The 27,334-nt window shown below is 27.5% G+C and overlaps 1 protein-coding gene across 2 annotated transcripts in view; it reads right to left on the bottom strand.

Annotated features, from left to right (window-relative positions):
- Positions 1-27,334, bottom strand: part of LOC107441411 (uncharacterized) — a 65,417-nt gene that overhangs the window by 32,126 nt on the left and 5,957 nt on the right. Inside the window, exon 1 of one of the 2 annotated variants that reach the window (XM_016054667.5) lies at positions 9,308-9,480. The exons of the other annotated variant lie outside the window; for it this stretch is intronic. The gene's annotated coding sequence lies outside the window, so the exon portion shown is untranslated. Of the gene's footprint in view, positions 1-9,307; positions 9,481-27,334 lie in introns of those variants that run through there. 2 annotated transcript variants of the gene reach the window in all.

Here is a 27,334-nt window from a genome sequence, read left to right as displayed (position 1 = left end):
AATTTTAAAACTTGTATCTTAAATTCAAGATGATATTAATTTTCAATAAATTTATTTTAATAATATTATTTATTGAATATTTCGGTTATTTTTATGAAATTGCTTAAATAAAATGCCAATGAAAAAGGGAAACGCAAAATTTAAAAAAATGTTTATAGATTTTCCAATAGCAATACATTAAATAAATTATAAAATGGATAAACATGTACAAACAATCGCATCAATAATTTTCATAAAACTTGAAAATTCAATATAAAATAACCAAATTCAAAAATTATTTTTCTCTGATAGTCACCCCATTCTCAAAGTTTAGAACAATTATTCTTCAAAAACCATAATTAAGATTATTTTATGCAATTTCAACTTATGCATACGCCAAAAACTATGCAAAAAATAGAAGTCGCTGTAGACCAGAGATCTTAACTGCCTGATATAAAAGCTAATTTTAATATTGTTACTGATAAAACAATTAAAAAATTTCATTGTTCATATAAAATGTTTTTTTTTTTTTTGTAACCATCAAAGCTTTAAATAAACTTTTTATTGTAACGGCAAAAAAAAAAAAACACGGTTGTTTAGGGTTTCATTCCAAAAAAAAGATAGAGCAATATAAAATAGGTTCAGTTAATAATAAAACTATATTTCTCTAATGAAAGTTTTTTACTACTTATTTTATTTACTTATTATTATTGTACTTTTGTTTCTATTTTGGAGGGATTTTCCAAAGAAAACAGGGCCTTATTTTTTCCCACTTACAAAAACATCTCTGCGGCCGAATGAGCGAAATTGAATACTTATTTTAAGTTCGTAAAATCAAGAACAGAACACGACGTTAAAATTCTCAAAATCAGGACACATTCACAAAAAACAAACCCTTATATGTATGAGATTGGCAAAAATATCTTTTTATTAAGTCAAATAAAAGAAAGTCATTGCAAATAAGGAAATCCAATTATTAAGAAGAGAAAATATTCGTTATAATTTACTCGAATAAAGTATGCGAGAGACAGAAAAGAACTAGTTATAATAAAACAATGCACATCTAAAAATAGACATCCTTTTGTCGGATTCTGAAAATTGAATTTTAAATAGGATGATTATTTGATAGCATTGAAATTGGTGTCATATACAACTTTCAAAATAGATATGCAACGTGACGAAAGATTAACGTAACCTGCTGGGCCAATAACCTGTTCCTTTCTTCAAGGCTGTTGTTGTATTGGAGACATATCTAGGAACGAACGTTAAGAAGAACGGAGGCGATAATAAATCTTAATATTGCATGCGATATAATAATATAATTATAATATTGAGAAATAAAAATTAAATTAAAATTAATTTTGATTATTTATATGTTTTTGAAAAATTAAAGCCTTGCTAAACTTCTCTTGGCTCACGGCGGCTTGTAGCGGAAATGGCTTTACAGTTCATAAAAATAAATATTAAATAGAATTTTCTTTTATTATTGGTGCGGTCGTTAGCTTTGAAGTTATTTTATGACAAAGACATAATTTTTTTTTCTTTTGCGGTTATTTATTCTTACAACTTAGAATGAGCACGAGATCTCAATTTGTTCACAATACGAATTATTTTTAATAATTTAAATTATATTAATTATAATTGAGTTAAATAATTTATAGTGTCGATATTACGGATTTTTCGATGTAAAGGAAAAACTAATTCGGGGTGCATAGCCAGATTTTTCAACAAAAAATAAGCACTTTTTAAATACTTTTTAAGCATTCAAAAATATTTTTAACCACTTTCCAAAAAAACAAAGAAAAAAAATCATAATTAGGATCTGTGTAGTAATAAAAATTATTATTTTTATAGTTTAAAGTTCCTAATTTATAAACATAAAATCAATAAAATTCAAAAACTATACATAATCATGATAAAATAACTAGTTTCTGATAAATATAGCAGAGAAAAATCATGATTTTCTTTCTTGGTTGAAATTTAGAACGACAATCAAATTTAGAACGAAATAAAAAAGTCTCATTTTAAAAGATAGAAAATTAAGCACTTTTTACAAACCCCGAATGAAAAAGCACCTTTAGGGGCTTTAAAAAAACGTAAATAAAAAATAAGCACATTCAAGAACTTTTTAAAAACGCGACACACCCTGTAATAGTACGCTGTAAAAACTGATGTTCTACCTTTCCGAATTTGATGTTGAGCAATCCTAGAAATGGTGTGAAGGAACTCTTTTAAGTTAACACCAAATCGAGCTTTCATAGACAATATAAAGGGTGTATGAAAGCTCTAAATAACGAAAATGAAAAAAGTTTACACCAAGTCACCCGCCTTTACACCACACATTAAATATTTTTGCTTTCGAAAACTCCAATGTTCGCGCGTTTCGATATCGTCTGTAATTTTTTACAATTAATAAAGATTTTTACGAGTTCAATGTTGCTTTTCATCTACACAAACTAAAGTTCGCCTTTAAAAATATGTTTTTAATTGTGTAATGTTAAGTCTTAAATTAAAAAATATAAATTGAGCTACGAAACTTATTTAATTCAATATTTATTTTATTTCTGTTTGATTGCCTTCTTTTTAAACATAAAGTAGAGATTTAAAATTAAGTATATTTCTTGTTCTACCTAGCTTACAATTTGTGGGGACGATATTTATGCTTCCAGTCAAACTGTGAGAAAAACCTCATTAAGGAGTTTGACATTAAACTTTTAACATTAACCACATTTAACCTTTGACCAGTGGGGTTAAATGTGGGTCGATCATTGTGCTCCCTTTTATAATTTAGGACTGGTTTAAGATATTTTAGTTTTGATTGGATCTTTACTCTTAACCTAAGATGAGCCGTGGTGGCTCAGGGGATAGTGGGTTCGCCTTCCAATAGGTGAGCCAGGTTCGAATCCCAGCAATGGCTGGTTGATATGAATTCCGCACCCGGTTCGCATCAACCATAGTGCTGACGTAAAATATCCACAGTGGTAGAAGAATCATGGGTTAGAGCCCCTTGCCGTCAGGCAAACCGTGGTAGGTTTTCGTGGTTTTCCTCTCCATGCTACGCACATGTGGGTTAGTTCCGTCAAAAAGTCCTCCACGAAGGCAAATTTCTCCCAATACTTGATCCAAGAGCTCCCTTGTATTCTGGATTGGGTTCAAAATTATAAGGCTACAAAATTGAACATTAGTAGTCAATTGAACAACTCAAAATCAGGTCCAGCTGTTCAACGACGGTTATAACTATAACAATCTTAACCTAAGATAATTGGGTTTGGAGGGTTGCTCTTATGATTGAATATACGAACACTTTTAACCAATTTTGTATTTGTTTCGGAATTATTAAATTGTAAAAGTTTGGGTATTTGTTTTATCCGAAATATTAACAAAAAATACGTATTTCTTTTCACAATTGATAAAAAATATTTAATAAGTAGTCTGCGCATTTAATATTTATCGGTATTTAATAAGTAGTCTGCGCAGACTATTTTAAAAGTGAATTCACTTATCATACAGTTGTGCGCATGAACCCAAATTCTATTTTAAAAGTAATTTGAGAGAAATTTATCATACACATCTGAGAATTGAATCTGGAATGGTTGACAAGTAAATAAGACAATAATATTCATAAATCAAAAAAATTTTTAGACATATATTTGCTACCACTTGCTTATTTTAACTAGATCCTGTATTAAATGGCTCTTTCGTAAACCGGCTTACCTTCATAGTGGTCTGATCGGACTACCTATAAGAAAAACCGCGTGGAGGCTTTCAGTTATAGAAGGCGTTGGCAACACCGAGCAGGGGGCGGAGACCTCTAGTACTTAAAAAAAATGGGAAATATTTTGAATTCTTTAATTATTCAATTCATTAAAATTTATTAAACAGAGAATTAATTCAAATATTTCGAAGTTATTCAACTTTTTTCTCTATTTGTGTAACGTTATTCCCAGATGGAGACCTTTCATCGTACTGACATTCAATTTTATTTAGTACCCCTATTAATCTTTCTATTTTTACCGTAGTTTTGCTTTCTCTTTATTGCTTGTCACATAAATTACCTTAAAAATTTGCAATTTCTTTAATGGATATTTAGGCATATTTTCACCACAAGTTTACTTACTCTCAAAATGAAGCTCTTCTTAAAATAACTTTTTTAGAAAATGCTTCTTTTAACGTTGTTTATCTTCTTACTTATTTGCTTTTTTATCTATTTTAAGATGTGACAGGGATGAACTCATCAGAGCTCTGGAAATTTTTTTGAGAGACCATCTTATATATGTTGCATTACTTGAAAATTTTCAGATTAACAATTGAAAAATAGCGAACATTTTTTCCTTCTAGCTTTATTTTCAAGATCTCACATCTAAATATCTATTTCAAATATATTAATATTTACTGCAGAGTTTCGAAGTCTTTATCTTCTTTCAAAGAGGACACGCGGGACTTTTTGTCAAAAACTGTCTAAAATAGTTCAAAATCTATGATTCTAAAAATAGTTAAAACACTTATAACTTCAAATGTTATTATCGCGTTTGAAAATGCATTTATTGTACATTAAAAATGAATAACCATGTTATTGAGTTTTGAATATTTATTCAATATCCATTGAACTTCTACAATTTATTGTATTTTTAAAATTATGTTAATTAGTTTTAAAATATATAGCTATATCAATGAAAAATATATTGCATAAACTGAAATAATACCTATAAAGCATATTACAGTTCATAATAGTTTTGAATAAATAAAAGAAATAAATTTTTTTTAAAAAATATATTTAAGGACAGTATTTTGAGTTTCTTTTAAAAAGTACGAAAACTACTTAGAAAATTACTTGCCCTTTTTAAACTTTTAAGATATTAAAATCAGTTTTTCTCTTAATTTATTGCCAAATACACTAAAAAATTATGAAAAAATGTTTACATTTTTTCCGCTCATGCGCAGTATAAAAGAACTACTTTAATTACTTGTATATTACACAGTTTTCAACGAATTTTTTTAAAATTTTAAATCAATAATTTTACAATTAATTTTAAACAGCACTAAAAATTTGGTTTACTTTTATTAAGTATTGTTAAAGTTGCAGCAAAAAAAAAAAAAAAAACTTAAGCTATAAAAAATTCCTTTTTTATAAAAATGTCCATATCCCCATAAATATTTAAGCTATTTTCACGAAATTTTGCGCAATTATTACATATGATGACCAAAATAATAGTTACAAGTTACAACTTATTGCTATATTTTTTAGCATAGGGTAATTAAAAACATTATTTTCCGTTTGTAATTTATTACAGGTCCGTCACACCCCTAAAAGTTTTAAACTTATTGATACATATGAGAAATGGCATATACTAAAGACCTTGGCGAACAAAGAGCACGGTATCCTCTCACAGTATCGTTTGGCCAAGCTAAAGACTAAGGTGAGGCGAAAAAAAAATTTTTTTTTCGATAATCAAAAAGCACTACCTTCAAAAAGTTGTATATGTATTAGTATAATCACAAGTGAATTTTTCCGAATTTTTATGCACCATCTTCATTTCACGCAAAAGCCTTAAAAATTTGAATTTTTTCAAAAAACTGTAAATATTTGAAATGTTTTTTATATAAAAACAAATTACCGCTCAAAAATTGTACATTAAACTGAATATTACTTGTGAATTTTTTCCAGAATCTTTCAGCTATATTTTCACTCCTTGCGACAGCTGTAAAAATTATAAAATTGTTGAAAAAAAAATGTAAAAAAAAAATGAATAAAAAAAAAACTTTTTTTAAAAAAAATAGTGTTCAGAGGAGAATAAAGCACATTACAAACGTTGGGTTTCTACTGAAACATGATTCATGAATTGTTATGAAATGTTTCTGTTTCATTTTTCTCTTTCCTCATTAACGGACACTGAAGGTTTATTTTAAAAACTTTTTTCATATTAATAACACTATTGTTAGGCTGGTAAAACTACAACTTAAAGCAAACAAGAATGAGAAAACTAAAGAATATACCATAACTTGACACAAGTAGCATTGATGACTGCTTTACATTTTGTATAAAATCAGATTGCAGCATATACTTGCATATCAAAAGAAGCTTATTCCATGAAAATGGTCGGTGGATCTAAGTTTCTTATGCAAACTCCAAGTTTCGTTTAGCGCAGTCAACTTTCGAATCAACTAGCGTAGTCAACTAGTGTAGAAACTTTCGAATGCTATCTGGCATTCGAAAGTTTCCCAGATCCTAATGACCCCCAATTTGGTGATAATTTGAAAGGCAAAACTGCTTGGCTTATATTTATTAAATATTTTTGATCTGAATTGAGATTAGAAATGACATCCGACGAATCTTTTTTGAATTCATTGAAACTTATTATCGAATGGTGTTCGCAGCAGAATAAACTCTTGTTCAATGATCGGAATCATCTTTTGTGGGGAATGAATACGGTGCATTAAAATTTTGAAAAAATTCAAGAGTTATTTTCTAATCCATATGCAACTTTTGGGAGGTAGTGCTTTCCGAATTTTGAAATAATTTTTTGTTGTTGCTCCACCCTACTAAAGACTACTAAATTTGTAAATGATTCTGTAAGTGTTTCTTGAGAAATATAAAAAAGTGTATTTGTATAGAAATGATTCCATTATTTTGTTATTTGTGTGGTTTGTTCATTATATATATATATATATATATATATATATATATATATATATATATATATATATATATATATATATATATATATATATATATATATATATATATATATATATATATATATATATATATATATATATATATATATATATATATATATATATATATATATATATATAATAATAATAATAATAATATAATAATATCAGGGATGGCATTTCGTTCGAAAGAAAAATTAAATTAAAATTGACCAATACAATGGTTTAACGCTAACTAATGAATGGTATAAATTTAAAACAAATAAAATTTAATATAATACAAAGAAGTAAACATTTCTTACTTGTAATTATTATTTAAGAATAACAATTTTCACCTTATTTATCTTAATTTCATACAAAATTTTAAAATTTATATAACTTAAAATAATTCATAAGCAATTTTGATTTATGTTATCAGTATTTCCTTAACACTAGATGTCCAAGGAAGTCATTTTGACTGCTTTTTAATTTAAATTAGAAAAACAATGATGTATATAATGACACAATTTCTTAGAATTTTGCGACTTTTTGTAGAACATATAATTTTTTTTTACTGTTAATATTTACTAATAACTTTTATATAACTGTAAATGATGTAAAAAATATTGAAAATTAATTTTAAACAAATTTCTTTACACAATAGTTATTCTTTCACAATCCAGTCATTTTGACTGCTTTATGGCAATATAGGTATATACGAAGTTTCAGTCTTTCTAGTGTTAAATAAACGTGAATACTTCTATTTGGATAAATTTTACTTTATTTAAATTCATTATGAGTACTAATATTTTTGTACGTTTATTGAATATTCTTTCTATTGATAAAATTATCTAAAAAATATAAAGAATATTACTTGGTAAAGTATTATTAAAAAATTATTTCCTTATTTAAATTTTTTCCAAAAGGTATAATTTTACTTTCAATTCCTTTTTAGGTCAATGTATTTTTAGTAATTTTAGACATTAATTTTATTTTTAATTGTTGTTGTTGTCTTGTCTATTTCAGTGCTAAATATTTCCAAAATTGTTTATAATTATTATTCGTTTTTAAAAAAGATTAACTTAACCATGAATTTACTAGCCTTTCTCCCTAAATTTTTAACATTTGAGCAATCAAATCTATCTGTAAAGCTATTAAAATGAGAGGGAAAAAACCTTAAATATAACATTTTTAACACTTAATAGTTTACTTTTTTAAAAATAAAACTTAAGTTTTGAGAGTTCAAATATTAAAAAACGTTAAAATTGTTTACCATTTAATTAAATATTTTAAAAATTACTAATATGAAATTGAAAATTTAGTAATTAGGGCATAAAAATTTTCTTAAGTTGGTTTTGTAAGTAACTGATAATTAGGTATATAATTATTTATTTCAAATATTTGTTGATAAATATGTATATACCATACTATGTGGGAATTGTTGACAGTATTCATCCTTAACATCTTGTAAATAAGTATGTTATAGTGGCATTTGAAATATAATAAAATTTGTTTACGATATTTTCTTTATATAATTATAAATAAAGTTTTCAATTTTTGTTTGTTTTGTCAATTTGTTTTAATTTCTTAGAAATTTTTTTTTTCCAATTTTCGTTTTTTTTAATTTTCACTTATATAAAAGTGATTTATTAAATACAATTAAAAACTGTTCAAAATTTTAATTTAACAATCTCGATGTACTAAACTGTTAGTTCGTAAAAATTTTATTACAAAAATTTTTTTAATTTGAAATATTGATATTTAGCAAACTAACCTGCCCCAGATAGCTGCAAATAGTTCGTGATAAATATTAAAAACAACATATTAATATGACACTGACTTATAACACTGAAATATTTTTATGATAATATTATGATAATATTATGACACTTAATTTATGTAAAATGTATTTACATGAATTAAGTGTTAATTTACATAAATTAACAGCAAGTGAAATCTTTCAAAGAAATTAAATTTTTGAAATAAATTCATTTATCATGAATTAATAGATACTTAAACTTCAGTTTGTAGAATCAGTAGTCCATATATAAAAAGACTAATGTATAAAATGTGTCTCTTTAAAATCATTTTTAAAGATATTCAATAAATGCATCATTATTTAAAGACAAATAATAATCAAACCGATTTCTTTCGAAAAACTTTTCATTCATTATATCTATACTGAAAAAATATATAACTACCTTAATAACTCTATCAGTTTAAGTTATCTTAACAACTCCTTTCTTAATCTTTTCTGCAAGAACTCTATATAATCATTTAAATAATGAGATTGCTATATTATTTCAATTAAAAAAAATTTTATGAGATTTTTTTAATGTGAAAATCAGTTGCGTTAAATCTAAAAAAGAAAAGATAGCTACATAGAATCTTTTTATAATGACACACCCTTTTATGATGTTAAGACTCCTAATGTATGAGCCATATGAAGAGAAAATAATTTTATAAAACAATTTATAAGTTACAAAAGTATTCCATTTAAGTTCAACTTTCAATAGCTTTCACTTTAGAATTTTTTTTCTCTTCAGTTTTTGCTCTATATGCGATAACAATAAAATAATTATTGAATAAAAACACTAATTAACAATTGTAAACTGACTAAATAGTAATTAAAAAATAAAAATCAACGCTTAAAATTAACATAATATTAACTTACTTTTTGTGGAGGTTTTTAAATCCAGATTTGCAGTTTACACACGTGATCAAATCAAACAAATAATAAATTGTTTCTATAAAACAATTTTCTATTTATTATTTTTAGAAATATGAACAAAAACAGTAACTGAGACTTGCGTGTTGAAACTAGACCATTCGCGAAACACATTTTGGCGCTTTCAGGTTTGCATGCAAGCATGAAAAGGAGTTGCTACAGTTCTGCGCATGCTCCATTTCCCCCCTCTTCCTATTCTTATTATCCTTAAAGTTAGTAGTTTTATTAGGACACTTCTAATTCCGCGTGTTTTGGGGAGCATTTTGCGTTGCTGTAGTTACCAACACTGTAAAGGGATCTTTTACAAATTGTAGGTGAATTTTTTAAATATAGAAATGTATAAAAAACACTACCCCCCCCCCCACTTTGAGCTATTTCAATGTACTTCCCTGCCAATCATTAAAGACGGATCATCTTTCGAAACATGCAAAATAATCGTCTCATTTGTTAAAAGGTATTTCCATCATTTTTTAAAAGACCCTATTTAGAAAATATATTTTTGAGAGAATTTTTATTTTTTCCCAGATCAGTTTTTTTCAAATTTTACGAAACTAAAAACTCGAAAGTATACGGTATTAAATTAACAATTTAAAATTAATCGCTGCGTAAATTTGCTGCTTTCTAGTTTTGAAAAAATACCCGTTGAAGCTTTGAAAGTTGTTAAGTGCTACTTATTCTAATTCAATTACAGCCCTGCCTTCATTTTCTACTTATTTTTGAAGTATTTAGTGTCATCGAATAATACTTTTTCATCAAAAATTTGTTAAAAATAAATGAATAAAAATAGAAGAAGATATAAATCAAAAATCCAATTTTAAATACAATATGGCGAGAGAAGAGAAGGAATAATTTTAAACTAATATATTTGTTACATAAAAAGCTTTAACAAATCTTTTTATGTTATTTCTTTATCGAAATTCTCTTCTTAATTTATTATTCAAAATTAAACACATTTTATTATTCTCATCTTGCTTTTTCATTCTATATTTAGATTCAAGTATGTAACATTTTAAGTTTTTCCCTTTATTAAGTATGAGAACCATATTATTCCCACGAACTATGTTATAGACCAATTATATTTCCTTTTTGCATGTGAGTAACACTAGATTGTCCAAGAAAGTCAGTTTGACTGCTTTTTAATTTCAATTAGAAAAACAATGATGGATATAATGACACAATTTCTTAGAATTTTGTGACTTTTCGTAGAACATATCATTTTTTTTTACTGCTAATATTTACTAATAACTTGTTATATAACTGTAAATAATATTAAAAATATTGAGAATTAATTTTAAACAAATTTCTTTACACATTAGTTATTCTTTCACAATCCAGTCATTTTGACTGCTTTTGGGCAATATAGGTATTTACTAAGTTTCAGTCTTTCTAGTGTTAAAGAGTTCATCGGGACTTGCTTGCAAGATTTTCATAGTTTCTGAGACACTTCGATTTTGGATTCTTTGCTCAATTATTACTTTTTATTTTTTCTGCTCTGCCTCTCAGCTGTTGAGCAGGATTTTAATTGCAGAATAAAAATTTGGATAATTATAGATTAATAGATTAATAAATTAACCTTTAATCTGAACAAACACGAGACTGATTCAAATGCTCTGCTGGTTGTTGAAAGACAGTTTGAGGGACCATATATATATATATATATATATATATATATATATATGTATATATATATATATATATATATATATATATATACATATACATATATATACATATATATATATACATATACATATATATACATATACATATACATATACATATATATACATATACATATATATATATATATATATATATATATATATATATATATATATATATATATATATACATATATATATATATATATATATACATATATATATATATATACATATATATATATATATACATATATATATATATATACATATATATATATATATACATATATATATATATATACATATATATATATATATACATATATATATATATATACATATATATATATATATACATATATATATACATATACATATATATATACATATATATATATATATACATATATATATATATATACATATATATATACATATATATATATATATACATATATATATACATATATATATATATATACATATATATATATATATACATATATATATATATATACATATATATATATATATATATATATATATACATATATATATATATACATATATATATATACATATATATACATATATATATATATATACATATATATATATATATATACATATATATACATATATATATATATATATATATACATATATATATATATATATATACATACATATATATATATATACATACATATATATATATATACATACATATATATATATATATATATATATATATATATATATATATATATATATATATATATATATATATATATATATCTATATATATATATATATATATATATCTATATATATATATATCTATATATATCTATATATATATATCTATATATATATATATCTATATATATATATATCTATATATATATATATCTATATATATATATATCTATATATATATATATATATATATATCTATATATATATATATATCTATATATATATATATATCTATATATATATATATATCTATATATATATATATATCTATATATATATATATATCTATATATATATATATATCTATATATATATATATATCTATATATATATATATATCTATATATATATATATATCTATATATATCTATATATATATATATATCTATATATATCTATATATATATAATATATATATATATATATATATATATATATATATATATATATATATATATATATATATATATATATATATATATATATATATATATATATATATATATATATATATAAAACTAAAATAACAAAACAAACGCACTTCTGTACTTCAGAAGGAAAGTGCCATAAAAATGATCTTATCATCCTTTATTTACGCTTCTATATTCAAATTTTGTAATTTGGTAAACTTGTTACGAAATTATTTATTATCACGAAAATATTTTGAAAAATTTTTTAAAGTTGCCGGTAAGTGGAACTACATATGAATTTGTTGCTCACTTCATATATTACATTTCTTGTTTTATTCCGCATCTTCTTGAATTTTTATTTTCTGTTTCTTTTTTTTTATTACTAAATTTGTTTTAATTTTGCATTTTTTACTTATTTTGTTCCATTTTCTTAGCATTTTTTTGGCAATCATCTCTCTATTGTATTGATATATTCTGCTTTAGCTATATTAATACAATATTAGAAGGCTCTTTTTTTGTGTTTATAATCGTGTGAGTTGAGGACGTTAATTTGCAAAAAGACGGATTTTAAATTTAGGTTAGAGCATATAGCATTGTGCATTTGGGTGCTGCATCACTTATAAATACGGATATAAAATACATGCGATTTAATCCCAATTTTTTTAAAATACTCTGGCAAATAGGCTCACCGTTAAAAAAATTTGAAATTAGGACGCAGTTTTTTTATCTCCCTTATTTTCTATATACAATACATCATACATTTTATACCGGTATTAAAGTTAAGAATAAATTTGATAATCTAACAAAATAAGTTAAAATGTATTCTATTCATTCGAATAAAATTATAAGTGAATAATTTTCGTTGAATTTTTTTCTGTTCAAATATATCAACGCTACGTAAAAACAATAATATCAAAATATTGTTTGCTTCACTAAAAATTTATTACAACTATTGGTCAAAAGTTCAAAGAATGCTATTTAATTATGCTTCTTAAATATTCTATTAAATTTTCAACAGAAATTTCAAATAAATCAGAAAATTAATTTTGAATTCAAAACATACTGTAAGCTTCAGGCATAATTTGAACACAATGAAAGAAAAATAAATTAATACCATATATATATATATATATATATATATATATATATATATATATATATATATATATATATATATATATATATATATATATATATATATATATATATATATAAAACTTTTAGTGAGAAGAAAAAATTTGACGACTATAGTAAAAACAAAAAAGTCTATATTGTTTTATCAATATACACTACACTGAACAGCTACTGACTACCATCATAATGAAGTTTTTTTTTAATTCTATATCATTTATATGGTTGCATGAAAAAAGATATTTAATGATTTTTTTAAGATACATGATACTACATGACATTATTTTTCATTACATGATATTATTTTTCCGAAATATAAATAAATCTCTCTCGTTTCTTTACTAATAATTTTTATTTTTATTTTGTTGAATTATATATAAATAAGCTTAATTTTTTAAACAAGTAAAAAAAAAAGAAATGACATTAAAAATATCAGAAAAAATCTGAAAGGATGTTGACTTGTGTAACATACCCTCTTAAGCCCCTCCCCCTCCTTGACCTTACATCCATAATCTGAATTTTTAATGAAAAAATAATAATTATCTTAATTCAGATTTTGATTACGAACGTACATTGGTCATTTAGACAAGTTAAGTATCCATTAAGAAAACTGGTTAAGGAAGGGATATTTGCAGTACATATGTATAGCAATTATTCATTTTCTCGAAAATGTATTTTAAGCCAGAAGCTCCGTGCTTCTGAAATCATTCCGATCACGGCATCTGATGTGCTTTTAAAATCACGCGATTTGATAATACTACAACTTTAGTCTTAGCATAATAGAAAAAAAAATTATTTTCTTAATATATCTAAATTTTAATTGTTATACGAATTTATAATGTCATTTAAAATAAAAAATATCGAGATTGTGTTTTTGCAATACATGCGAAAGTGATAAGTGGTGAATAGTAAAAAAAAAAGAAGAGCAATGGGCAAGGGCGCCGGCAGAACAATATAAAAGGGGGTGCAACCCTCTAACAAACTAGCCCCCCCCCCCCAAAAAAAAAAAAAATTTAAAATATTCTGTTATTGCATTTTGTTTCGTTATTACATATACTTCCATCTGTTAATTTTTTTTTTAACATACATTTTTTCATTGTTAACAAGATATTTAAAAAAAAGTACGAATTTCTTGTACTTGCAAATTTTGCCACGATAAACTGTATTGATGGCGCTGGCATAGCTACTGACTTTAAACACGAATAACTACAAACAGTAGTTTCGTATATTAACGTGTTTGTGCACGCTTAATATTGATATCTATTGTGTTGATGAAATTTTATAGTTGTGAGAAGTCAGTTTGTGTTATACACCGTTGTTAAACTAAATAACTAATGGAAAATATAATATTATTTATATTTTATTAAATGAAATTTAAAAATATGGCTTAGATATCTGCCAAGTTTGTGCATGCTCAGTGTGCATAAGAAAAGAATTAAAGATGACTCAGAATTCATTGAAAAAGTTGTAAACAAATTTAGACAGCAAACAAGACGATCACAATTCTTGTTTGATTAAACAATTTTTTAATTGTTGTGTATCAATAATTACTTAATTGTTTGTTTTTGAATATATTTATAATAAAAAAATTTTATAACAAAATTGCTTTTCTGCGTCTCTTTAATTGTTTTTTTTCTTTTTAAAAAAGTCAGGGGGCGAGGCAATTGCATCCTCTTGCCCCCCGCTGCCGGCACCCTTGGCAATGGGTGAGGTGAGAAAAGCGGGGGTTAGAATGTGATAAAGAGCAGTCACACCCCTAGTAGGCCCTCACTTTCATACCCTTATGTAACTTTAACCAATGAATTCCAACAATCACATAGTGGCTTTAATAAATTTCCGAAATTGCAAGATATGATTTGATATTAATTTTTAATTACACTTGCCCGATATTCCCTACACAGTTTTTTTTTAAGGTCAAGTGCCAATGCTCGGTATTCCGAACATTGACGTTTTTCTTAATCTGTTCTAGTCAGGTACTAAAATATCTACGGCCAATTAAATATCGAATACATATTAAAATATATACCTATGTATTAATATTAAATAGGACATAACAAATACTTTGGACATTCACCAAAGCGACAGTTGACATTCTTCAGATTTCGGTCATTCACAGTTACAGATATAAACAACCTATGTAAAGATTTATAAAGAAAAGCAGCTAATCGCTGCAAATGAAAAAATAGCACAAGCAAACGCTTAATACAAATTTTTTCGTTTATTTCAGAAAGAAATTTCTGCTAACTTATAAATATATAAACAATAAATTTGTTTCGTTAATGATTTTTCTTTTTATTACAGATTAAAATTTCTTCTTTAACTGATATTATTTAATGAATTTTTGTATTAGAATTTTTTCTTCGTCATTTTATCTTCATCTTAAATGTTTAAAGTACAAGATACAAGTTTATGCGAATTTTTCATGTTAGATAATATTTCTAGTATAAAAATTCTTTATTTATCTAAATTGTTGTTAGCATATATTTATTAAAAAGAAATCTTTCTACATGAAAGAGAATAAATGCATTTTCAGCCCTGTTGTAAACTCATATGAAATAAAATAAAGAGAGAAGCAAATACTTGATTATTCTATTCATTTTTAAAAGTACGCTTAATAGTTTTTTGCAATTTCATTCAGTGTTTTGATATTTTAAAATGGTGTGATGAGTTTTTTTAATTGTATCAATTCAGAGCGATCATTTCGGCAGGCAGCGAAAGTTTATCATAAATAAATTCGTTGTAAATATAACAGTAATCAAAAAGAAGTCTCTCAGGACGCCTTAAACATTTTTATTAATAAGTCTGACAAGGGCCGGGATAGCCTGGTCGGTAGGGCGCTGGGCCCATATCCAAGAGGTCGTGGGTTCGATCCTCGCCGGCCGAAGATTCCCCGTGTAGTAAATGGCGACTGATGCACGTTAAATCTGTCGAGTCTCAAAGTCCTCCATGTTCCCACAACAAATCAATACCTCTGGGGGTACTGATCCAGAGTTTCCTTGTCTTCTGGATTGGTTCAAAATTACAAGGCTACGGAGTTGAACGTAAGTAGTCGTAAACCCATGAAATTGGGTCGGCTGTTCAACGACGGTTATAAAATAAAATAAGTCTGTCAAATAATAGTTTGATTTTAAGCTACTTATATATGCTACAATAGATAACACATTCTTAGTTATTTATTAATGAAATTTAGTTTATGCTTTATTATTTGATTAAATGTGATATTTTTGCATTGTAACAAAATTGATTAAATTATTTGATGAACACTTTTAAAAATTTAAATTCTAACTTTGTATTTATATAATCTAAAAGCAAAAATCAGAAAAATTAAATCTTTTTTACCAATAAATTTTATAAATAGAAATATTACAGATATATCAATGCATAGATTGATTTAATACAAATATTTTCTTACCTCTAAAGAAATGAATTTATTTTGAAGTATTCTTAATATTCGATTAAGAGTAAGATTTAATGAAGGATAAAATGTTAATAAAAGCTATTGCAAAAAAATTAAGACGAGTTTTTTTTAGCAAAAACTCTTAATAATCATATAAAAGAAATATTTTTAAGAGCTTTTACACTATTGAAATTCTGAATTACAAATATAAATTGTTATATTAACTAAAAAAAAATAAATTAATAAAAATAAAATAAAAGTAATGAGAAGTGTTTTTATGATGACTAACATAGTAAGAAAATTCTAAACAGAATGACCAGACCGAAAAAAAGAAAAAAAAACATGTCAGCGCAGTCTACGTCCCCTATAAGGTTAATATATTTGCAGTCCTAGAAATTGGAGGTAGTTCTTTGTTTGAGGCAATTTATGACTGTGACGGATAGAGGAACAAAAAATCCCGAGGCAATTGAAAGAAGCAAGCTAAGAACATTTTTTCATGAGTAAAGTGAAGCGAGTAATTTCCGTGGGTGGTAAAAGCGTAAAAATTTAGGTAGGGAAAAAAAAAATAGCCTTTTTTTTTTTTTTTTTAACGATGAGTAACAGTACCGTGATGGCTCAAGAGATAGGGCATTCGCCTTCCAATGAGGTGAACCGGGTTCGAATCCCAGCAATGGCTGGTCAATGCGAATTCCGCATCCGGCTTGCACAGACCACAGGGCTGGCGTAAAATATCCTCAGTGATTGACGGATCATGGGTTAGATACTCTTGCTGTCAGGCTAACCGTGGATGGTTGCGTGGTTTTCCTTTCCATGACGCAAATGCGGGTGAGTTCCATCAAAGAGTACTCCACGATTTCAAATTTGTCCCAATACGTGATCCAGGAGTTCCATTGTCTCCATTCTGGATTGGGTTCAAAATTGCAAGGCTATGGAGTTGAACATTAGTAGTCCTAAACCCAAAAAATTGGGTCGGCGGTTCAACGACGGTTATAAAATAAAATAATGAAGAGTAACAGAAAAGCAGTGGCAATCATTTTTATTTTTGTTAAAAAGATAACGAGAGGTTCGCTCGTATAGAAATGTATAGTTTGTCTTTGTGAAAAACTCCCCTAGCCATTTGTCTGGAGTAGTGGCGGTGACTATGGTTACGAAGTTTAACTATTTCAAGTTAGACCGGTTTTGACTAGTGTCGGCGAGAGAAAGGGTATCAGAGGAAAAAAAAAGCTCCCTTCTTTGAAATGCGCTATTTCTTGTTTCCATAGCAGCAGACGGCTTTAGACTTCGTGACGAGGGCAGTTTTTTCGATGGACAAACTATAAAAGGAATTCTTAGTATTTTATTATTTTGCAATTTTAAAATATTTAAAAAAAAAACGTTGAATTGAGAAAAGGAATTGTTGCTGAGAAAAATCATCAATAATAAACAAAAAATGACGAAATTCCCATGTGTTTTAACTCCCTTACCTCCGTTCCTATGGGAGTCGAAATCTGGAAAATATGGTCTCATAAAGGGACTTTCTCACATCATTTCATAATTTATATTCTTAACAACGCTTTGCAAAAATTACATTACAAATCAATAACTATTCAAGATACTTTTCCAATAAGCTCTTAATATTTAAAAATTTTTAGGGACATTTTAATTTTTTGAAATGAAGTCAGCTAGAACTCTTTTATAAAAATAAATAAGTAGTTTAAAAAAAATTGCTGCGAACTTCCACTACACACGCACAAAATAATTATAATATATTTTTAAATATGTTTTCCAATGGTTGAAAATGAGAACTCTTTAATTCTTGGGGGGAGCTGGGCCCCCTGAGTCCCCTCACCCACCTTCCGAACTCGAGCCACCGCATTGGGAAGCGATCACCTGAGCAAAGGTGGAATAAGATTGTGAAAATTCGATCATCAGAACAAGTGATGTTTTTTACGTATTTATTTATTTTGCACACTACACTACTTCTTTGTTCATGCAGGTATTTTTCATATACAGACTCATTTTTGTGGCAGGGTCAAAAAATACCTGGAATGGAAATTCTTTTTAAAAATCTATTTTAGACACGCATTGGGTGTTAGAAAATATTTTCCGGAAATGCTCTCACCTCAAAAAAAAAACAACGTTTTTCACAATAACATAGATAGTTTTACTAATACGTGCACAGATATTTTTTAGGAATTCTGGAAAGAAGAAAATTCAAATGAACTGATTTAATTTTCTTTCTCAGAATAATTTGATCTAATCAATTCAAAGAAATATTTCTGCCTGACTGAATTATAAACTATGGATGAATGGATTTTTTTCTTTATAACTAGAAGAGAGGCATTATATTAACTGACCCCACCTAGATGTCTTAATTTTAGATCACGCGATTGTAGTAAAACTGGCGTGAATCCGCAAAAATAACTATAGGGTCACTATTACCTTACCTTCATCAAATTTTCAACAACGGCTGATAAGAGCACGCTATTTCTAATAGAGGAACAGAAAAAAATATGATCAATTGGTTCTTTTTACTATATTAATGCCAAAACTATAGCAATATCTACTTTTCACTAAATTATTCTTTTCGACAACTCTCGCGCCTTACCTAAATCGTATAGTCGAAGAAAGGCGTGATGAAAGACAGTTTGGAAAGTGTCCAAAAAAGAGGAAAAAAGGAAAAAAAAAGACTGGATATAAACGGACTCTTTCTAGAAATTTTTTTTTTTTTATCTCCAATCATTTATGAATTTTTTCCTATCTGGCATAGGCAATTCTAACTACTTCAGAAAATTAAAAAAAAATTTCATACTTAATACCTTTTTTTTTTTATCAACTGAATGAATTCGCGAAGGGTCCGATGAAAATTCAATTAAAAAGGTGAATTATCCTTAAATATGAAGAAATTTTAAAACTAGGTAAATGGAGTACGTATTTAATAATCATCAGGGCATTTTAAAATCGGGTGAATGGAAAACGATTTAATAATCTGCGACACTTTTAAATGGGGTTAATGGAAATAATCGGTTTAAACATCTGGACATATTAAAATGAGGATGAACGGAGAACTTATTTAATAGTCAGTATGAATAATTTCATTTAAGATAAGGGCAAAAAAACTTTTTCAACGTCTTGCGATTCATCTTCAACAAGTCCATGACCACATCACGTGATTGTCTTTTCACGGTATCTCACGATGTTTGGCCAAAAATATCCGGACAGCAGGTTGTTATGGTGGGGGAAGCATAATAATCTGGGGAGGTGTTTGACCCTTTAGTTCCTGTGGTTAGAAATATCAACTCTGAGATGTATGTGGACATTCTTGACAATGCTGCACTCTCAACTTTATGGTAATATTTCAGCCCATTTCTCTTCCATCAGAATAACTGCTCCATTCACACATCGATGTTTGCGCAGACGTGGTTTGACGAAGTGGGTGTTCAGAAACTAAACTGGCCTTCTCAGAGCCCGATCTAAATCCCATAGAAAACCTTTGGGACGAATGAGAACGCAGATTACGTCACTTCAAGCAATCACTTCAGCTGTGATGGAAGGCTAGAAGTAAATTCCTATCGAAGACTGGTGATAAGTCTTCCCAGACAAGTGCAGGCTGTCATCGATGCAAAAGAGGGACCAACTTCATTATTAATATGTGCCTCAGAACACTAAGTCCGTACCACTGGGTGTCTGGATACTTTGGCTAGATAATGTATAAAAAACGAGCTTTTCGGACTCAAGCAGGGACTCAAAACGATACGTACTAACTCTTTAGTAAACTCTTTACTTAACTTTCAGAAAAAAAAGAAGAAAAAAAAGAAAAAAGAAAAAAGAAGAAAAAAAAAACGATGGAAAAAATGACTCGTTGTTTACTAAATTTAAGTCGCCACTTTTTACTTATTTATTTTTTATAGATTTGCTATGTGTAGAGTGGTTATTTTCCGGTTTAACCAACCCACTCACTGACGTTAGCCAGTGATGCTTAACTTGGTGATCTACTGGGAACTATGTCTTATGATCAGTCCACAGTGAGACTCAAAGTAATCGGAAAATAAATAAATGTCATTTAAAAAACATAAAGTCTAAACTGAAACCATCAATGCAGACTTTACCTATAAATTTTAATACGCAATCTGTGACAACAGAATAACTCATAAATCGATAGAGCAACGAACAATCAAGTCAATAATTTCCTTTTCAAAACATAAGGAAGTAAATCAGTTTTCGAGCACAGCCAATGATGAAATAATTTGAATTACTTCAATATCAAACCTATTTCCAGATTTAAAAACTCGAATTGTTGATCGAAAGCATCTTTGCTATTTGCACCGATCGTAGTTCGATTTTGCACCGATCGCACCGTGAGTCCATATGGAATTCAATTCACAGTTATTGCTATAGATATTTTTTAATTTCTTTTTAGGACTTTGGAATACCTATTTTTACAACATTATTACAAAACACAAAATCGGAAATTTGAGGAATACGCGAAAGTACAAAGATAATGAAAAATATATTTCTTTTCTCCGATGAATGTTAAAAATACGGACAAGAACGGGAAAAAAAATATCGTTCAAACTAATTCTCCGGCTGATTTTTTTTCAAAATATAAATAATAAAATAAAAGTAGATGTCAGATAGTGATTGAAAAACTAAAAATATAGTTGCCACCGTAAATTTATGAATCGCCAATGGCGACCGTATTTCACGAGCCCCTGATGGCCATAAAGGTAAAAATTGTTGCCAATTGTTTGTTCGCCAAGGTAAAAAGTATGGAAAAGTGATAAATATGGGGGGAAGTTTAACCAGAAAATGGTGAGTAATGGGTATAAAATGGGCCTCCTATTCAGGTGCAGGGGGTAGTTTCACATAAAAATCGTGGTTTTTCATGCAGAACAGTATTGTTGGTTGAAATTTTTTTTTTTTTTGCATAGGTTGATCGAACTACTTAGAACACTCATACTATTAAAATTGGTTTCTAAAAAAAAAGTAACAATGAAAGCGACAAATCCTACAATAAGCATGCTGCTAAAATTCTAGTAAATAATTGCTAATTCTAATACTTTTTAACTGTTAACGTTGTTCTAAAGTCGTTAGAGCCTGTTTTATGTCACATCTTTTAAGAAAATTACAATAAGAAGAGCTAAAAAAGATGGTATAATTCTAAAACTATTAATATAGTTCTAGAATAAATGTAATAAATCTTATTTTTTAAAAAGAAGAAGTTTCAAAAGAAATAATTTGAAAAAATGATTCTTTATAAATGTTATTTACTTGAGACTCTTTGATTAAGATTACATTCGTTGAACGCCTCACTAATTTTACATGGCTTGCCCATCTGGCCACGGTAAATAACTACAAACTAAATTTGAAAATATTAGACGAATTTTCCTATTTTTTGGAAGGTTTATCATGACATATCTGACAAAAGTGGTGAATTGCTTACGAATTATGTAGAAATAGTGGTGGATAAAAATCTACTAAATTGAATTTATTAAACCAAGAATCACAATTGATAAACTTTAAAATATATATTTGCTGTCCGGAACAAGTTGGCATCTCTGTATATGTATGGCACCTCCACTCTATAACAGAACTCTTAATCGATAAAATAACTACTTTAACCAAATTTAGAATTAAATTTTCAGCAATTCCATAAAAGAGTGTAAATTTTATAGTTTTATATCATGTTATACGCTGTCAGCCAACTGCTTTTCGCGGCCTATGTTAAAGGTCTTTGTCAGCAAGCGGTGGCAGACGCAGCCTAAATGTAATTTCAGTGTCAGCCACCGTTGGCTGTCGTGGTGCTCAACGTGTTAACGGCAATTAATAAACTCTTGTTCTTTGCCTTGGAAGATAGCGGAAGTGTTGTTCGATAACGTTACTCGGTTATCACCTGTGAACCTGAGTCACGGAGGAGCGAGCAACATTACCCACACCACACTGTTACGGATGCCCGTTCATAGGATGGGCCACACTCACAAATCACTCAACGGAGAGAAATATCCATGCCCTGAGCGGGATTCGAACCAGTAACCATTAGCTTCGCAAACAGGCACTCTAACCACTCGGTCACCTGTCCATCCCGTGAAAGAAGGAAAAAACAAATAATTTAAAATGAGCCGTGATATCTCAAGGGATTAAGGGTTCGCCTTCCAATGAGGTGAACCGGGTTCGAATCGGTCGATATGAACGGATGGTCGATACGAAATCCGCATCTATACTGCACCGACCATAGTGCTGACGTAAAATATCCTCAGCAATCGACGGATCACGGGTTAGAGTCCCCTTGCCGTGAGGCTAACTATGGGAGGTTTTCCTCTCCATGTAACGCAAATGCGAGTTGGTTCCATCCATAAATCCTCCCCAAAGGCAAATTTCTCCTAATACTTGATACAAGAGTTTCCTTGTCTTCTGGATTAGGTTCAAAATTACAAGGCTACGGAGTTGAACATTAGTAGTCGTAAACTCAAAAAAATTGGGTCAGCTGTTCAACTGCGGATATAAAAGTCATTTAAAATGTAAAAAAGTTGAGGTAAACCTGAAGCCATGAAGTTTCAAATGCTGATTTTTTCTTCTTCTTCAAAATATCAAAATGCAAACAAATTATGGCACTTTATCAATGGGAGTAATCCTATCCTACAACAACTTGTTGTTTGTATTTAAATTTTTTGTAAACATTTTTTCAGCAATTTCATGGTTTAATCTAGAGTTACTGACTTTTCCTTAAATTTTACGCCATCAATGGATGTGAAATATTTTTGTCATTAAATTTTTTTCCTGCCTTATAGCTCCTCTGTAGAATATTTTTTTAATTATTATTTTTAATATTATTTAAATGATAATTTTAATAAATTGTATTAGAAAATGATTGATATTCCTCAAACTGTGACAGAGTTTTGCGTGTTATAAACTCCTCAAAAATCGATATTATTTTTAAGAAGCTTTCCCATTTTCAATTTATTCTCTATAAGGTATCCAACTGGGTGAAAATCTACAATTTCGACGAAAATTTCGATTTTTTGTCTCTTAATTGTCCATGTTTGAATTTTTCCATTACACAGTGGGCCAGCATTCAAGGTTTCGTGGCCAAAATTAGTATTTCGATCAAATTTGTTTCAAAATTTGGGGGGTTTTATGTGCAGGTAAATTGAATTCAAAGTTGAAATTTTGAAATACACTAAAAATACCCCCCTCCCCCAAAGAAATGGCGAGCAAAAATAAAAAAAATAATATAGTACGCTTAAATAATTAAACATAGCAATGAAAATATAATAATTTTCGTAATTTTATATTAAAAATGAAAAGCAAATTATATTTCCGAAGTAATATTACAAAATAACGCGAATTAATTACAAAATAACGCAAAAACATGAAAAAAAAACATAATTTTTGTTTTTCGGTATATTTAGTCCACCTTTGCAATACGAGCAAAATGGGGCAGGTTTCTTCGAAAGAAGAAACATCAAGGAAGACAACAAAAAAAAGTTTAGCTAATTACCTCGTGGAGCTTTTTGGAACTAAGTTTCGAAATTCATTCAAACATTGTAAAATGTCAAATGGTAAGATATAAACTGTAAGTTTGTCAAGAGTATTAACTAATCCAACAAATTGAAAAATTGTACTATAATTTCAGTCTAATTACTCTGATAAAAATGTAACAGTAAGGTGAAATTCCTAATATATTAAAAATTCAAAAAAATTAGTTTTAACATATTTTTCATTACATTGCACTCTCGTCGGTCATTATAATGTTTGGAATGATTATGAATGCTTAATTTGGGCTATATTAAAACTGCCTACACATATTTTAGTTGAAAATTTAATTTTTGACTTTTGGCCAAAAATCATGGTCTTCTGGCTCACAATGCATTAGCCTTCTAAATATTTGTTTTCTGATCATTAGAAATGAAGTTATAGTTATTTTTTTCGCATGCTGACAGTCGCTTTTCAGCAATTACATACTTACAATATATTTTCAGGAAAACGGTGATTTTGGGAATATTCTTACGCTAACGCACATTACAAAATAAAGTTTAATATAGAATTCTTTGAATCTTTGCAAGTAGATTTAGCATAATGTTAGCTATGTTTTGAATTAAAAGCTAAGGTCTAAGAGGGAATTTTTTTTTCATGTTTTAAGAAAGAATATTTCGAATTTTTCTTTAAAAAATCCATAGTGAGCAACATATTTAGTTCTACTTCATTGTATATTCGAAATTTTTAAGGATTACAAAACACAAATAACCATATTATTGGTCTAGTATAAAAATTATTTTGATAATTATGCATTACAATTTGTTGTAGAGCAGTTAGCGTGACAGAAAAAAAAATTGCTTTCATGCTCGAATACGCTTTTATTTTGAAATAATATTCAATAAATTTTTAACGTTTAATTTGAATTTATAATTTTAGACCTCTTCTTGCCAAAATTTTAATTAAGTTTTTTTTCTTTTCAAATCAAAATTGCATCTAACCAATCAGATATTTTTATACTGTTAGTTGAATTATTTTATTTGCTTGTTTTGACTCATTTTAAACATTCCATATTAATGCATATTTTTCATTGTGATGTGCATTTTTAATTAAAAGTCATAAACTTTTAAACCTATCGCATACACTAAAAATTATTTACTTTAATAACTACAAAAAAAAAAGAAATTTGAGTCCACTGTAAATGTACTGCCAATTGCTCAACTGTTTACTATAAGCGTATGAAACAACATTAGTTAAATAGCAGTTCGGACCACTTAAAATGTTCTCAACAGCCGAATGTTCCCGGGTTCATTACATCAGAGTGGACTATTATTTTGCAATCACATTAGAGAAAACAGGATTATTTTTTTTTCTAGCTATGTTGTGTTTTAAAGCACATCATTGCATGGACTAAAAAAATTGAATACTATAGGAACAGCATATCAATAATATTGCTCAGAATTTATTAAACTGACAATGCCGACAATTCTGGAAAATATTTGCAGTAAGCCCCTTCAGAAACGGTGGAATAAACTTTATGTTTTTCAACAATATAAACCATTAAAATTCTATTAGTTTTTGACTCTTAAACTATGCTGTCAACCCTTTTAAATATAACATAGACCGCTTCATATTGCCGCAATTCTTATGATTAATTTTGATTAAAATGTTTAATAATTTTTCTGTTCCACATATACACAGAATCACGATTTGATGAATTTTATTCATTCAGTGAAACATATGTTAGATCTATTACACTAAAAGCTGTTACACTAAACAAAGTTTCGATCCCTGAACGCTTACCATCTGTTGTATCCCCCCCCCCGGGTCAGAACAGAATCTTTGACCCTGCAACAATGATTTTTTTTCCATAAAATTGTCACGCAACACTAAGATTGAGTATTTAAATATCATCGTTTGATATTTTCGTCCCTCAGTTGTCAATGCATATTTAATCCTATCTTTCAATCTCTAAGTAAAATCTACACATGCTGGTGGATAGATAGAGAAGAGCACATTTGACCTTGGAAAGAGGGTTTTTATATCTTTCTGGACAATATATTTAAATATTAATAGAAGTTAGTAACATGGGACTGATCAATTTCCCAAGATACTAAAGACACATCATCACATTTTCTAAGATAATTAGATCAATATTATTACTTTCTTTTTGGGAAAGGTTTTAAAGGATTGTGAGTTAGATACAAGCTCTATTTATGGATTATATTCAATATATAATTATTTTAACACATACATATATATATTATTATTCACATTGCCTTTCTTATTCTATTTTTGGATTCAAATATGTATGAATTAACATTTAAGTTTTCCCTTAAACAGAGCCATGAGAACAGAAGAATCCCCTAGACTTATTTAGTGAACCAATTGTAATTACCTACGTTTCTCTTTTTGCATGTGATGTATGAGTCTATCGGGATTTGTCTGCGAGATTTTTCCAAGCTTTTGAGAGCAAAGCACTGACAAAATGAATTTTAAACCTCGAGAAAAGTTCAAAACAATAAAGACTAAAAATTAATTCAAAATTTTTTAGAACACATCAAAAGTGGCTAAGATTTTTTTTATTCATTTGAAAAGTTCCCAAGAATTAATAAATTTAGTTTATATATATATATATATATATATATATATATATATATATATATATATATATATATATATATATATATATATATATATATATATATATATATATATATATATATATATATATATATTAAAAATATGGAGAAAACATGGAGAATAATAAAGATTAACGAAAAAAGAGGAAGAAAAATTATTAGAATAAAATATTTTTAAAAAATATTAAAAGCTATCTTTTTTCTTAAAATTCAGTCTTCGCAGCTGTGAAACTTGATCTAGTTTATCCAAAAGAAGATAAACAATTATTATTCAGCCACCAACTTGTCACATGCATAATGGCGGAAACCAATATCATTCGATATCCTGACTATCCTCCTATTAGATGTAATTGTAATGTCATCTTAACGTTTCGCAACTGAGTTTTTAAATTTGGACACAGTTCGAAATATGCGTTTTCAGAAATACACACAGCTTAAAATGCGTATTTAAGAAAATGAACATAGCATTTGATTCTGCTTTCAAGCTTCTTTTACGAGTATTGTTCTTTTATTTAAAG

Source organism: Parasteatoda tepidariorum, chromosome 12, assembly GCF_982258835.1.
Source record: "Parasteatoda tepidariorum strain Cologne lab strain chromosome 12, Ptep-v5.0, whole genome shotgun sequence".
NCBI classification, from domain to species: Eukaryota; Metazoa; Arthropoda; class Arachnida; order Araneae; family Theridiidae; genus Parasteatoda; species Parasteatoda tepidariorum.
The sequence above is the reverse complement of the archived record's forward strand: the minus strand, read 5'-3'. Positions and strand labels throughout refer to the sequence as shown.